The sequence below is a fragment of the Tinamus guttatus genome, unplaced genomic scaffold (assembly GCF_059628265.1).
Source record: "Tinamus guttatus ecotype Peru unplaced genomic scaffold, ASM5962826v1 Tinamus_guttatus_pri_ptg000048l, whole genome shotgun sequence".
NCBI lineage: Eukaryota > Metazoa > Chordata > Aves > Tinamiformes > Tinamidae > Tinamus > Tinamus guttatus.
In genome coordinates, this window is record NW_028288582.1 from 9408558 (window position 1) to 9425127 (window position 16570).

The window sequence follows — 16570 nt, forward strand, 5'->3', positions numbered from 1 at the left end:
TTTGCACAGAGCAACTGTAGACATTTAAATCACCCTTAATCTTATATTGAAAAGCTTGTTTTCATTATTTTCTCTAATCATGCTAGTACCATATGTATTTTAGGGATTAAAGAATCTTTGGTACCTAAATTCTGCATATCATCTTGTGGCTCTGATGTAGAGAAATGACCGTGACATATTTTAATTTTATTCGTGAATAACATTTAAGACTATAACATGTACTTATGGCTAAGCCATGCTGGTGACATGAGGTTTATAGGGATGAGTCATGTTTTATTAGCTAGATGACAGAGGTGAAAAGAAATGGACTACTTTTCAGGTACATAACTCCTTCCTCCAAGCCAAAGCAAAAGCAACAAACAATAAGCATATCCCTTAAATCACAGCATTTCACTTACTTAATGAAAGGTTTTACCTCTCCCTGCACACCTTTTTCTTTTATGTTTTTACTGGAGGCACATTACTGTGAAATCTAGCTTGGCACTGCTATGTTGGAACTGAATGGCCTTTACAAGCACAAAGACAATGCCAAAGCAGGAGGTGCGGGTATGTCTTTCTGTGCATGATTCCTGACCCTCTCACAAGCAGAACCATCTCAGAAAGCTTCCCCATCTCTGAAAGAGTTAAGAATATCTTGTCAAGGATATGCAGTTATCTGGAACTTTTGTTTATACAGAGAGGCAATAAAACATTCAGTGCCTCAGACCAGTGTAGGAAGGGTCAATACAAGCTCCAGCAGTTGTATATAAATTAACCTTTTAAGTATGGTCCAATCCATAATGATTCATTGACAGGAATTATTCCAGGAGGCTGAGCTGCACAAATTGAAGCATTTGTAGCTAACTGCTGCACCTCACAGCTGCCGAAAGCTGCGCTGCCTCTGAAGATGAGGTGTCTATGGGAACACTTTAAAAGGCGTTGACAATGTATTTCCACAATACTTGTTAGAACTAGGACGTCTCTAATGATCTTATGTTCCTCAAGTGAAACAAAAGTATGAAGAATCTGAATATATACATGAAGGATGTTTTGAAAGATTTTCACTGTTGCTGTAGCACTGACAGAGTATGAAAAGGATGCTTCACTCCCACACACCCGAGTGGTCACCCAAGAGAGCTCATATCTTCTCCGCAGTCGGATTTAGCCAGGATAGTGCAGTGAGCATTTCAGCAGAGAAGCCTGAAGCGTATTTGCAATTGTCAGAATTAAAAGTGAAGGGAGACTAAACAACCTCTCCACTCCCACCCTCTGTCAAACGTGCCTAATGAACAGCTCCACATGCACTGTATCAGAAACCCCAAACACTGACGGCAACGCGAGGCACTAATTTGTTAGTTATCATATCTGACAAATTGTCATCATGGTCCCACTCCTTTGGAGGGTGTTGTGCGGGTGACCTGGGGAAGGGCTCTCAGGCTTGAGCTATTGGATGTATGACTTGGAAGAGAAGATGATGTGCCAAGATGGGAACCATGGAGTGGGCTGCCAAAAGAGAACAGTATAATTATCTGTGCATAATTCACGGCCAGAGAATAAGCTTTCCTCAAAAGTTGTCTGCTGTTGAGCTGTACCAGATTCATGGCTTTTTCAGAGAGTATTCACAAAGTAGTGACAATCTGTGCAGAAATGTTCCCTTCTCCAAACTTTTTTTTCCCAGTCTTTCTTCTTTCTTTTCTTTTTTTTTTCTTTTTTTTTTTCCCCTCCTCTTTGGACTAAAATAGACATTCCTTTAGATCTCTGCTGTCAGGGCTGGTCTGTAAATGCTTGCTTCCTTTGGTAGTTACCTCTCCCTTTACACCACCTAATCCCTTCATTGACGGGATTTGGGAAAAAATAAGACAAAGCAAAACTCTGCAAAGAAAAGCATAAAATTACAAAATATTGCAAAAGTGTTGGTTCGCTGAATCTTTAGAGTGGCTGCTATGCTGTGACAATAGCGGTCTGAGTTCTCAGGTTGTCAGGACAAGCAGTCAGACAACATAAGCCAAAGGAAAATTCCTTTAATTCCTAGCGCTTTTTGAATTTATGCAACACAACTTAGCAGTTCAGAATCTGTTCAGCAGATGGCAAGGTATGAATGTACCTATGAGAGACGACTTATACAGCCCACTGCGCCTTTGGTCATTACTATATCGTATGAGTTATTCTCATCTTTTACCCACATCTGAGATACTCCCTTTTTATCACTGTATAGAAGGAAGATATTTTATGTCAATAATAAGTAAAAACTGTTTTTTAAAACTACATTCACTTTATTGAAGGAGATTCAGATAGTTGATCAGAAAACAGATAGTTGAATAAATTCCCTAGATAGCAGGTACTTTTAGAGGAGATCAGGCCGAAGGACTAAATACGCTGTTCCAAATATAAGGGATAAGATTCTTAGAGAAAGGCAAAGGAAATGGAAAATGTTCCCATAATTGCTGGCAGTGAAGATGCAGAATTTGCTTGGGCACATTTCTTCTTGAAAGCTGATCCTGTTTTGTAAGAGTAGACAGGAAAGAGTTGCCAAATTCAAAGGACAACGAAGTTTGGAAAGTGTTGGTAAAATATGTGGAATTGGATTAAATTTGACAAAATGTCATACTGCTTTTAAAGCAGTATTTTTCTGGGTGCATGGAACCACTTTTTCTCCATGTGGTGCAGATTTCCCAAAGCTTTGGCACTGCTGCCTCCATTCCGAGATGCTCTGAAATGGCGCTGCACTCACCCCAGAGTCTCTGCAGAGCTGGTCTCAAATATTTTCTTTTTTTCCGAAGAATCAGTATTGAACTCCATCTGACCTATATGGTGGAAAACCCCAAGGAAAGTACTTGTGTTGCATGGAGTTTATGGGCACACGCATGGGATCTGTGCCAGGCATTGGGCACTTGGGCAAAGATCATGGGCTCCAGACAGAGGGCCAGACTGTGCATAGCTAAGAGTGTATCCGTGAGCAACATCATGCATAAATGTGCTTCCAAGGCCCAACTCACCAATTCTGGGATTAGCTTTCTGGAATTAAATGTTTCTGTACTCATGATGTAAGTACGATGTAAACATGCTCTGTGTCCCTGCCTTGTGTTCCAGTGCTTTGATGACATGTAATGACAGAATGAAAAACCAGAACAGTAGAAAGCTATCTTGGTTATAAAGAGCATATCAGTCAGCAGGATAATTTACAATTTTAAGCATATGCTTAACTGCTTTGCTGGCTAAGGGTGCAACACTTGGTAGATACTGCAAGACTTTTGCTTTTTGGAAATGTTCTTGGGAGTAGGAAATAAACCTATTTCCTCTATGAATGTTTGTGGAAATGCATAAAAAAAAAAAAAGCATGAGTGTGCCATCAAAGTCCATTTCCACTTCTCTATTGTGTTCACCAGAAAAAGAATTGACATAGCAATAAAGACCTAAGTTGATAGGAACTGTGAAGAATTAACTTTTTGAGCTACCAGTCTATGAGAGGAAACCTTGGGGTATAGACAAGCCCCACTGTTTCCACCCATATGATTATCATTTTATCACACTGCCAATAGCTCAGGGGGCATCAAACTGGAGTTACCGAAGGGCTTGTCTCCTGGAAACATCCCAGGGACATATTCATGTCACACGTGAAGCTTCTCTGAGGGTACTCACATTCAGCATAAGAGTGTTCATCAGCATTAAATTCGCAGAGGGAAATCCATAAGAAAAAAAAAAGAGAAAAGTGAAGAAAAATCAGATGCATAAATGTAACAATTTCAATGAAAGAAAGACAACACCAATCTAACTTAAATAGTAGCACTTATGAGACAGATAATCCGGATAAACCAGCTTCTCATTGATCTTGACAGTACTAGTAAGCGGCAATATTTACATTTGGTTGAATTGCTCTTGGACAAATTTTGTCCACAGTATTAAATATAAATACACTTTCTATCAAAATCAGGGGACCAGATCTTTTTATTCATCTACTTTTCTTTTTTCTCCATCTTTTTATGGCCTGCTCCTTTGTTCTATTCCTGGTTTTACACTGGGGTAGCTGTACTGAGTCAGAGAAGTAGCAACTACACCAAAGATTGTAACACGCAGAAAAGTTGTCCCTTGAATGTTTGCAACAGACAACAGAAAGTAAATTTTGTATTTTTTTTAAGTACTAAAGAACTAAAGTACTTAAATACTTGATTAAAGTACAAAAGAAGGGATTATTATCTTTCTTTCATGCAGCAGAAGAGACCAAAATCAATCTTCTCTCCTAGATCATTCCTCCAAGGTCCTTTCTTTTCTAGACCTCTCGTATCTCATGCTCATCTCATACTTACACCAATATTTTCACCTGGGTGTGTGGATATGTCTACAGTCTCCTTCAACTCAAGCAAAATGTATTAACAGGGCATTCCTTGCAATTGGTTACTTGCAACCACCAAAAGTATGGAAGCCCAGGTGACAGTACTGAGGTCCCTGTAAGTGTCAGCACTAAGCAGCAAGTGCCAGACAAGCCTGTCATGGACATCTGACCACATGCAGGTAGCAAGTTACTCTTCCAAATGGATGATGGAGGGAAAAACATTTAGGGGAATAGTTCTTCAGATGCATTTTAGTTTGAAGTGAATTGGTCCCTTAAAGTGCCTATTTCTAAACAGAGATGGCAGACTTTATACTCTGTGGAGATGCTCGTATGATCAGACAGACCATATGTATCGTGTCTGGCCAGTCCCATTGTGTCTGGTCAGTCTTGTCATGCAGTCTGGTTAAAAAACGCAGGCTAGGATCCTCATTGTGCCCAAGTGGAGAATGAAAGAGCAGAGGAGCCCTCATGATTTCATGTCCCACACCCAACCTATCACTGTTGGGGGCAGATCCAGGCTTCTACCACTGACCATGCCTCTCTAGATGCTTTGAGCAGCCTTCTGGGAGCATGGAAAGGGGACACAGGCTGTATGACAGAAGACCTTAGTGGTACCAGGAAGTCATTGACTGCAGCATATCAGCATAAACATTGAAATTGTCTTAGCAGAGAACCACACCTAGAAGCACTACAGCCCTCTCACAGCATTACCCAGCATGTGGTACATGGACCCAAGTGGTGAGACCCACAGCAAGGAATGAAGAGCGAATTTGTACAGCAGCAGCTAGAAACAGAGCAAACAAGTAATATGAGGGGAGACAAAAAGCCTTGCAGGAGCATGAAAGCCAGAACCAACTCTGTATGCAAAGCTGACCATGGGAGATAAAGATGAGAAAATGAAGCTAAAGACTTTTATTGTCTCATTGGGAATTAAGGGACAAGAAGCAAGTGAGTTGCTGTTGCCAGGAGTAATGCCTGAGACACTGGAAGAGCTGATAAAGGTGTTTGATTAGAATCATGACCCCACAGACAGAATGAGTCTCTGGAGAAATAATGTATTTTTTCCTCTACCCCAAGAAAGAGGAGCTGAGATAGACATCCGCATAAAAGAGCTTCAAAATCTATAGCTTTGGACATGTTAAACATTCCCTAAATGGACACAAGATCATCTGTAGGACACATGATTCCATCTCACAAAAAATGAGCTCACAAAAAAAGCATAAAAAGAAGAGATCTAGCCCTAGAGAAACACCTCCAGATAACTAGGGAACGGCTATCCTAGGAAAAGGTCAAAACCATGCAGCAGAGGAACGCAGCAAGCAGCAGGCATCCGCCTACCAGCAATGCAGGCAGCAGAGCCTGGGTAGGTTCTCTGCACAAAGCAACAAGAAAGGCTGAAAGAAAAGTGCCTGGCAAGGGCAAAGATGCAGGAGAGGTGGGGAAGGAGATATTTGCTTGGTCCTGCAAATGCCTGGGCAATTAAAAAGCAGAATATCTCTGTTATCGGCAGGGTGACTTCAGCAGCGCGAGAGCCATCTGAGCACACGCCCAGCAGGACGTGGCTGCCAGCCTGCAGCACCATCCCTGCCCCTCCGCTGGTGGCCAGGTCACTTCCAGCTGGGTAACGGAGCCAGCTGCAATGTCATTTAAAGACCTGATAAGCAGCAATTCTAACCTGGAGAAATGTGACCACATTGTGGTGATGTACAATAAAACCATCCTGAGGCCAATGGGCAATGCTTCCAGTGATAATAAATCCATGAAACCAGAGATGTTATCGCTTTCAGTTTATAATAGTTGGCGTTCAAGATTACCACCCGGTGCAGAACACCAAGGCAGTGCATGGCCTTGCTCCGATCACAGTACTAACCCCGAGTCCCCTCCGTGTGTCACAGGAGACAAGCTGTCTCTGTGGGCCATGTCCAGGGCTCGAACAGGGTGAAAGGGCAGAGCTCCATTCCCTTTGCCCCGTCATGATGGCAAAAAGATACCATTGCCCAGAGCACCTGAGCCAGTCACTCTCAGCACTCTGCTCAGAGACCTCCTGATCGCCCCTTGCTGTTTATCTTGTATAGTGGGCAAAGCAGGGACGAAACACTCTATGCTGGCCCTGCACCTTTATACCCTTTTTTGGGACACATGTGCCTGTCCAAACAAGGTACAAGACAAAGATGAATCGGATCCAGAGCTCATACACATTGTGCATTGTGCACTTGACAATAGCTCTTATACTGTTAATTTATATAATCATCAAAAATTATTTCCTTAGCTTGTATTTTAAAATAGATAGCTAAATTTGTGGTTTGCCTACTGTGCCTGGCGTGTGGCCACATGTTTTCACATATCTCATTGCAGATTATGGGTTGAGTTCTGAAGCAGCTATGCCATCTTGTACCTGAAGCAATTTCATTTGAACCAATCCACGGGAAACCGGAGTGGGACTGACTGTCTCTTTGTTTAGCAGCAGCATATATAAACACCTTTAACTTCCTACACAGGTATGATTTATTTCAGTGTAACAAACATCCTAAAATTATCAATGAAAGAAAGACAGCACAGTAATGATCATTTTCTCACAGTTGTACTTTGAGAGGAATCAGCTATGCCTTTTTAATGAAATCTGATAAAAAAGTTTTGCCTAAGTCAAACTTGCCTCTCACGGCCAAAATAGCTCACCTGACCTGTGTTAAAGACTGTATAAAATAATTCCCTTGAGAAGTAACAGGAGGAGAATAGGCAGAAATTAAGACATGCAGTCTTTCAGATGAATATAAGGCAGCACAGATAACCCAACTGTAAAACATGGCCATGTTGAACATCCGTATTTTTATTCCAGTGAATACTTAAAATATATATTTAAATGTCTATTTTGTTTCAAATGCATTTTTGAAGCATAAACTGAGAAAAGGCATTTATGCAAAAGCAGCGGATAGAAAATACACTATTTAATTCTCTTTGAATAGTTCTGTTTCTCAGTATTCTTCAATGGAGATATTTTGTGCTGGCAAGAGACAAGCAAGATTCAAGAAGACGGTCCCTCCCACAAAATGCTTATACAGCATAAATCAGTTTCTTGCGTACTGAGGACAGTCCTCGCCTTCTATTCTAAGTAATATTTAACCTAGAATCTAAGAAAAAAAGAGTTTGTTAAGCTGGATGCTGATACCATTATTGGCTGTGGTTGTTAGGAAGGACACCTACTTCTCGTGTAACCCAGCCCCATGCTCTGGCCAGCAGGACTTTAGGGTCAGATTTGGAAAGGTATGTGTATCCCTAAAAAAATGTAATTTACTTGCCAGTGCTGTCTGCAAAGGGCAGAGATTGCTTGGAGATAAATCCCCCAGGCACCCTTTGGTTTGACACAACATGCAGGTAGCAACCAAAGGAGAGGGAGGACCAGGGAAATCCCCTGACTGCGCAGGAAGGAGGAGAGGCCAACGGTGATGATACGGACGTGGGTACGGGGGCTCTGCAGTGATGTGGCAACTCCCTCCACCTGTGATAGGAACGTCTCTCACTGATTAGAGCTAATTGGGGAGGAATCGGGTTGAGCCTTTTTAACCTCCCTAGTAAATCTACCTTTGATGCAGATGGGTTATAATGCAGATTGCTGGTCATTATATGGATTTTGGAAGTCCTTCCCTTACTGGTCCATATAAATAAAGAAGATCTTTAGGGCTGTTGTGTACAATAAATCTGCTTTCATTGATTAGGTTTGATGAATTTGATTGATAGAAAGGTTTCTTTGGCTCTGCTAACAAGCTGAGGAGAGCGGTTTTGCTTTTTTTTAGCAGTACCAAGGAAGTCTTGTGCAATTTGGTGAATGCTGGGGGAAAAAAAAAAAAAAAGGAAAGGGCAGTGTTTTGAATTCTGGATCCCACATCTTTTACTGAGTGGCCAAAGATGATTTATTGATGCAAAAGTTCTGAAATTTTCTGACTAGAAGTATCTGTATGAGGAAAATTATATGGTTCTTTAGCACAAACCACTTAGTGAGATCTCTACTGAGAACTAAACCTGGGAAAACCCAGGCTAGAAATAAGATGCATTTTTTTTAATAAGGGAGGTTATCAATTATTTAAAGAATTGACTTAAGGTTGGTGTGTTCTTGCTGTCCTTAAGTCAAGACTGAATGGCTTTCTGAGACTCAAATGAAAATGACTGGCTTGGTTGCATGAATGTCTGTGAGTTTCTGCTGCTTTTATTATGCAAGTGGCCTCTAGCCTTCCAATCTATTAATCCACAGTACTTGAGAGCAATGGGCAGATCTCAGAAAGTTGAAAGGTTTGAATTGCACATACCCCAGAGATATGTAATTTGAATACCAAATGGCCACAGAACTAACCTCTTTGGGGAATCCAAATGTTTCACAATATTCATCAGAAAAATTAAGATCTTAAGCATACGAGAGTATGCCTTTGGTGATGTAAGGTTAAATCTGAGCAGAATCCAGCAGCATACAAGTGCTCTGTCAGGGAGCAGCAGGTACTTTGCACAGCACTGTGCAATGCAAACGGTTTGAGAAGCCAAAGGCAGGGAGCGCCAGGTGGCTTCAGGCCAGCTTTGTACCTCCCAGGTACATTCGTGCTGTCGTGGCACTGAAGCTCATCCACCACCGAGCTCTATTGCATGACAGGAGAGAGCACCGCTCAAGCCTGGCCCATCATGTGATGGACAGGGAAAGGTCAACTTTGTTTTGCTGCTGTTATCTGACGCATCCTGGTGGGACGGAGATGGTTTCTGGCCATCCAAAGCCCCTCTGCTCTGCATGTTTCTTTCTTAGAGGCTGACGGTCAGTTGGAGAATGCTGGGGATGGTTTTCAGCGTGAATGTTCCCATAAGCATGTGAAGCCCCAGCTGAAAAAGAAGAACTAGTGGTAATCGCAGGCAACTCAGGATTCCTGAAGCCTGAAAGACTGACTGGAGAAGCATTTGCTGTTTTAGTTCCTTTTATTACTTTTAGTAAAGTGTCCCTTTTTGATCTGGAATGCTGAGCCTTTTGGTTGGCACAGTCTGGGCTTTTGGCACATTATAACTTTTTTTTTTTTTTTTTTTTTTTTTTTGCAGTTAGGAAAAGCTCTTTTAATTGAGAAGCTTTCATGAAAAAAATGCCCAAGTCTTAATAAAATCTGAAGGTGGCAGCAATGAAGCAGTGGCGAGGCTGAAGATATGGCTTTTAGGGTGGGTTTATATCACACAGTAGAGAGTGCTTACCGAGACTCTCAACCTGCTGCTAACCGGAGTTTGCAAGTTTTCGTGTCCTGGCACAGTGCCTGCAGCTTGGTCTGGTAGGAATCTATGGCTGAGCTAGGATGTCCTGTCTCTGTTTAGCCCTTTACTGGGAAGGGCTGTGCTAGCCCAAAGGTACAGCTTGCAAACACAAGGCATCTGCACAGAGCTAGATCATAGGTGTGCCCATACCTCATGTCTGTGCACAGCTCTGCAAGCAAGAGGTAGTCATACATGCAGGGGTGACAGCCCTTCTGCAAAAGCTGATGTGCTACAAAGTCATTTTTACATGATGCTACTGCAGGGTTCACATTTTACACCCTTTACAGCATCAGCAGTTTGTGTTAACATTGAAGCAATAAATTGATTGACTTGGGTTGGTCATCTCAGAACAACACCCAGCGCAGCAGGAAGCCGCAGGGATACTCCGTACTTGGGTCCAGAGATAAGAGGTCTCCTGGTTCATCAGAGCCATGAGGATTCTCATTGCTGTTGCTGGCCCTTATCTGAGGTCCAGAAAGCCTCACCTTTCACCACACTAGCCCTGCAGTTCCTCCTCTCGGACTTTCCCTGCAGGGTGAGGCCGAGCATAGGGAGGTTCAGCAGGTTAAGGTACCATCACGGGGAAGCAGCAGAGGCCCTGGCAGAAGCTGGTTATGCAGCAGCTTTCATTCCCATAGCGTGGAAGATGACCCACTGACAAAAGCCTACTGTGAAGAATGTGTCTCTGAGGCTTAATCTTGAAAAAAAAGGACACAGAACGGTTAAATATCCTAGCAAGTTGCAGCAGGGGATAGTACCTCCAGGTGCCTCCTGGAGGCTGTTTGAGTGTGTCCTTCTGCTCCACCCGATAAACCACAGGCTCTGTGGGCTCTTTGGGGCTGAGCAGGGTCAGGAACACACACACCCTCAAGCACAGCAGGCCCAGGGGGTGCCCGAGCAGCCCAGATTCCCCCAGTTAGCTGCACGTGGGTCAGCAGGACGGGAGCCACAGGGGAAGAGCGGGTCCCGGCGCGCGGCGCGGGGGCTGATGAGGCCGGGGCTGGCAGCGCTGCTGTCACCACCGCTGCTGTCCGCGCGGCGCTTCGCGGCGCGGGTGCAGAGGCGTAGCAGGCGAGCAGCAGGAGAGTAGGACGCCACATGGCGAGGAGGAGGAGAAGAAAGGTGGAGGAGGAGGCAGAAGGGAGATTCAGTTTAACACGGCATGCCAGGCCTCCGCGGCTGCTTCCCTCCCTCGGGCCTGCTCGTCATGGGTTTAATTTGCGCATGGGGTGAGGGGGATTTTGTTGGCGTTGTTTAACTCTTACTCTGTGCACTCTGGTGCATGGCAAGCGCTGCACATTTTGCAAACGGGGCCCTGGCTCTTGGTGCTTCAGTCTAAGGCCCTGGTGCTGCAAACAGGTGAATAATCTCACATGTCAGGGGACATGTAAAATGTCACCTGCTTTTGTCTTCATTTCTGCTTATCTCCCTCCTCCCACTATACTTTTGCTCCTGGATAGCTACATTTGAAATCAAAATGTCAATTAAAATTTGAATGCGGTAAAGATAGTGATTTTTATTTTAAACTTCTGTTTAGAGGTTGACCTCATCTATGCATATTCATTGTGCTTAGTTCCAACTAGGATTCCATGAAAAGCACCTTCTTCAGCAGCAAAGCCTAATTTTGGAAGGGTCAGGCTTCAAATGCTGGTTGATACTCAACGGTATTGCCATTGGAAAAGATAGTGTAACCTGACGCAGACGAAACAGAGCTTTGATTTTAGGTTTGTACTTTGGAAAATGTTTGCCTTATGTATGGCTATTAACTAACTCACTGAAAAGCTCTATTTGGGGAAAAGTGTTGGTGACGATGGAAGACAATGCATCCCTTCCTGTAATTTGAAAGCTGATTCAGAAGTTTCGGAAAAGTTAAATTAAAATATATATATATATTATGCATATTTATAAATATATATATTTAAGCTTAAAAATGGTTTTTAAGAAATGGTTTTGGTGTGGAGACTTGCACAGCTAGCAGATGTTTCCCTCTTCTCAGGAGATGCAACACCAGAGACAGATGCAAAACAGAGACCCAGGAGCCACTATTCAAATATAGCCCCCCAACTTAGTGACCACAAGCGGGTTTTATTTTAGCGCTTGCTTTTGAGGCTGCTTTTGATGGAAGGATCAGAGTTTTTCAGCTTCCTTCCATTTTATGTTGCTATTGACCTCTACTTGCTTCTAGCTTTTAGAAATTTGTTTCTATTTTTCTTTCTTTAGCGGGAAGGTTGGGGGGGGCATCTCTGTTTTTAAAATTCTAGAGCCAACTGCTGTGCATCATTGTTGCACTGGGGCTGACTTTTCCCTCCTTTGCATTTCCTGTTGTGCTTCTAGATCCAAGTTGTCCTATAAGCGTTTGCTGAAGTGTAAGGCTTCTGCACCCATGGAACTGGGAATCTGGCACACAAACTGTTGTAGGATAAACCTAGTGTCACCAGCCTGGTAAATCACCAACAGATCCTGAAAAATATTAAGGCACCTAAGGACTACTGATTTCAGTAAGAATTAAGACCCAAACTGATGCTCTGTGGACTATTTTATCTGTGCATTTTTGGGTTCTGGTCAAAACCAGCTTCTGAGTGTTTCTCTCCGTGAGAGAGATGTGTGATGCTGGAGGGCTGTGCAAAGATCTTAAACAGGTAGGATTGGATGTTTCAATTTGCTAGTAGCTCTGGCAAGCTACTGGCAATTCCCACCTTTGCTCAAACTCCTCACAATAATTTCCTTTCTTACCAGCCAGCTTCTTAATGTCATTATGTTAGCTGTTCCTCATGTCTTCTGGGCTTTCCTGGGCAGCCTCAAAACTCTCCTTTTCATTCACCAAAACCTTCAGTCTCACTTTTGTCTAAGCAGCCTCTTCCTCTCCCCCTCGCCCTCAGATTCTGGGCAGAGTTCAGCTTTCCGATAGCCCTTTGCTGCTGCGTGATCTTCAGTGGATTGCCAGAAGTCCTCAGCTCTGTTGTATTTCATGTTTTTCATCAGGTAAAAGGCAGCCTGGGCAGTCGGCATGTGCATGCAAGGGGTATCTGTAGCTTCAAGAGTGCGCGGGGGCACGAGGGAGCCCCTGGTATTATCCCCGTAGAGTGCTGGAGGAACCGGCTCTAATCCAACCCTCTTCTTGCACACTACTGAGTAGCAACATGGCCATACATATTTTAATATTGCTATTATTTATAAAAATGATGTTTAGATGTAATTGGCCTTGGTGTCATTTGGAGACGGATTTTCAACAGTTAAGGGAAATGGCTTTCAGCCTCTGTAATCTTGCATTCTCACATCTGTGCCCCAGCTTGGATGGGTAACCTTTCACGGTTATAGTAACGCCTTTCATGTCTGTTTTTGCTCATCATTGCAAGAAATGCCTCAAACCCTGCCCACCTTTATGAACTACCTGGAGAGGCAAGTGAGATGTAAATGTAAAAATAATACTATTCGTTTTGTATTACTATTTTTCTCAAGGAAATCACTGTTTTCCACAAAGCATAGCATGTGATTTCATGTTTATTGTGTAATAATAGCCCTGTGTTGTGATAGTAAGTAGGACACAGATACAGCTCTTCAGTGATGTACAGTACTCCTTCTTATCTTTAATTAAATGTTATTCCCTTGTATTGGAGTATATTCTGTGATTACACATATTTACAGTCTCTGAGTAACTTACCATCAAAAACACTAATGAAAATCAGTGCCCCAATGCGACTTATTCCTTTTGTCCTGTGCTTTCACACACCTCTCTCACGTTTTATTATTGTTTCTAGTTTCTGTTTTAAAAATTAAAGGATTGAATTAAACACTCTTGCATGAATTTGCTCCAATCACCTCTGCTTTTGATCTAGGGACATGTACCTATCTAGCGCTCTGCCCTTCCCCGAACTGTAACCCCCAGGGATACCATAGAGCATGAGATGATACAATTTAATAAAGTCACAATAAAACATCCAAGGCCTTTCATACTTTTTCACTTTCTTTAACTCAATTTATTTTTCATTTCATGGACAGAGATTTAGTCCGGGTATTAGTTTATGATTTTGCTGAAAGAATTACTGAACACATACAAAAAGGAAATATTATTTTTATTATTTATTTTGTGCCATGTATACCATAGGAAAAAAAAAAAGAGTTGAAATCACTTCGGTACCGCTGTGTTTTTCATTACAAAGTTATTACATATAGAAATTACTCCAAATTATCTGAAATGAATGGAAATTATGAGGTTTAAATTCCCCAGGTTACTGCAAGCACAGCACTGGAAATTTATTTTGTCATCTTGCTGAACATAATTGCTACAACAAAATTTCTTCCATTTTACAACCGCAGCATAACTTATTTATACCAGTGTTGTTGTAATTTTACATCAATAAGTTGCATGGGAAGGAGTACACAGGTGGTAATTGAAAACAATAATTTGTAGTGGGGTCCAGGTGGAACAGTTGGCTCAGAAAAGACTTCATTTGCTGCTCAGCAAAAGCGTCGCCTCTTGGTGGCCTGTGACGCTGGCGCTATCAAACCTGGGGTCCACCCACCGCTGGGGCAGCCTGAACCTCCTAACTTACCTTGCCAAGTGAGAGGAAAGAGCGACCTGTTGTTGCGGGGTTGACCTGTAGACCACCAGCCCAAGCGACAACACTGTGTCTGGGGACCACAGTGGGAACAGTGGTGAGCACTGCGGGGACACACGAGCACCGCGCCGCTGGAGCCACGGGGTCACCTTGCCGAGAGGCAAAGGACGATGCAAGTCCAACCGGGGCACGCGGCCGTGAGGCTCCCCTGGACCCTCTCGGCTGCCCCGGCCAGGCCTCTCCAACAGGCACAGCAGTGCGTGCGCCCGCTTCCTCGTCCAAGGGAGCGCTGTTATTTGATCGTTTTCAATTAAGATGTGAGTAGTTGCCTGAGACACTGGCGATGACGTTCGCCTTCATACTTTGTTCCACCCTTTATGAGCAGGAATGGGTAATCTGGGGGCAATACACGAGTGCTCCCAGGCCAGACATCCGCACCGCTCTGCTCCCTAATCGTCAGCAGGAATAATGAAACTGCTGAGGCTGCTGCCGAATTGAGGAACTGATGAATTCCCCTCTTTGAGTTCACTTGCCCAAGTTAAAAAAAAAAATACAGAAATAATAATGATGATGCATTACTATGGTTATGCCCTATTCAAATAAAATACAGGAGGAAGAATATAGAAGAGGAAGGATGAAAAGTGGAATAGATGAGGTGCCTTTCCTTGCAGATGCTCAGATTTCATGATTTACACGAGACAAGTGTTTCTGTCGTGAGTTCAAGCTGAAGATTTTGTTGCCACACTTGGAGGTCTAAACGATCCAAATATTTCAAAACCTCTTAAAATCATCTCAGGAGAGAAAGAGGTGGAAGCTTACACTTGAAAGCAGAGGAGAGCTCTGGGGCTCCCAAATTTCAGGATTTGTAACAACCCAGGAGTACTTTCGGAGGAGGATGGAGAAGGGATTTTTTTTTGTCCTCCTGTGCAAACTGTTGTCCTCTAGACACAGACAGCATCCAGTATTTATACAGTGGAACAAGTTTTAACACTACCTTCTTAAGAGTAAAATATCTCTGTATTTCCAGGAATGTTTCAGGATTTTTTCTTTTTTTTGGTTTCTTTTTTTTTTTTGTAGAGTGAAACTAGTGCTGGTTACAAAACGTGATTGGTTGCACCCAGCAGTGATGACACTTGTATTCCAAAGACCATCCTCAGAGCATCTCCCCTGACATGGCTCATAGCAAAGTGAGGCTGCGAGGGGGTGCTGCAGAGATCTGTCATTCAAGAGCCCCACAAACTGCAAATATGAGCACGGCTCTTACTTTCCATGCAGACCATGAGGGGCCAGTGACAGATTTTAGGAGGTCATAGCTGAGCCTCTACTGCCTGAAAGTCTGAAGGACAAAGAGACCAAAAGGTGGCTTTAGGAACTGAGGAGTATAGCCAAATAGGGCCTGATTTGGCTTTTTTTTTTCTCAGAAAAAAAAGAATAGATGTTTTTCTTCTCTTACTTGTTGGTTTGGTGATATTTGGTGTGGGGAGCAGGAAGCAATGGTTTGGGTTTGCTTGCTTAAATTGAAATGGTTCATTTGTTTAGTACATGAATAAGTAAAAATAAATAATAATAAAACAATGCAAAAAGCCAAAATAGGGCTCCACCATTTAGACTGTTACTATGTTCAGAACCTGCAAGGAGTTTGAAAAAGGAGGTTTCCTGCATCTGTGCAGCAAAAAAGAACCAACTAACCAAAAAGCCCAGCAGGGCACTGACTAAGCAGGAGATGCTGGGAAAGGTCTGCAACTGTGGAAGGAATCTTATTTTCTAAATTCAGGGCTGGAAACATCAGCGCATGACAGCCACCCAAAATGAGGGGATGCCAAATATCCTGAAAACCTGACACCTTCTGCTTTTCTCCCCAAAGTCCTGGGAAAGGGAAAGGGGAAAAGACATTACCCTCTTAAGCCTCCCCTTTGCGGCACCCTGAAATACAATGGTGTCATGGAAGAGAAAATCAAGTCAATAAATGTGGCAATTTATATATATTTGAATAGATAACAAGAACAATTTTACTGTTTGCCATAAATGAAAAAAAAAAAACTCACCAAATCATTCTTCTGATTGAGGTTCTGAAGCTCTGTTTATGGCTGCAAAGTGATTTGATACAAAAAAATTACACATTTTGAGTTATTATATCACCCAGAAATTTGATGCCACTTAACTATGTAATTTTCAGAAATGATATAAAACTGTTGCAGAAAAATATTCAGGGAAACCCAAAAGACCTCTTTTTATCTTTTTTTTATGGGTCTAAAATGAGAATTCGCAGAGATCCTTGCACTGTATGTGAAGGCTGAACTGCCACCTCGGGAGCTTTATTAATATGTATGTAAATATGATCTGGATAGATCCTGTGTTTCTGTATCTTTGCACAAGGTGGAGCGGCTAACTAAGCTGATCAGATCAATGCCTTGTGTTTAGCCTTATTTTT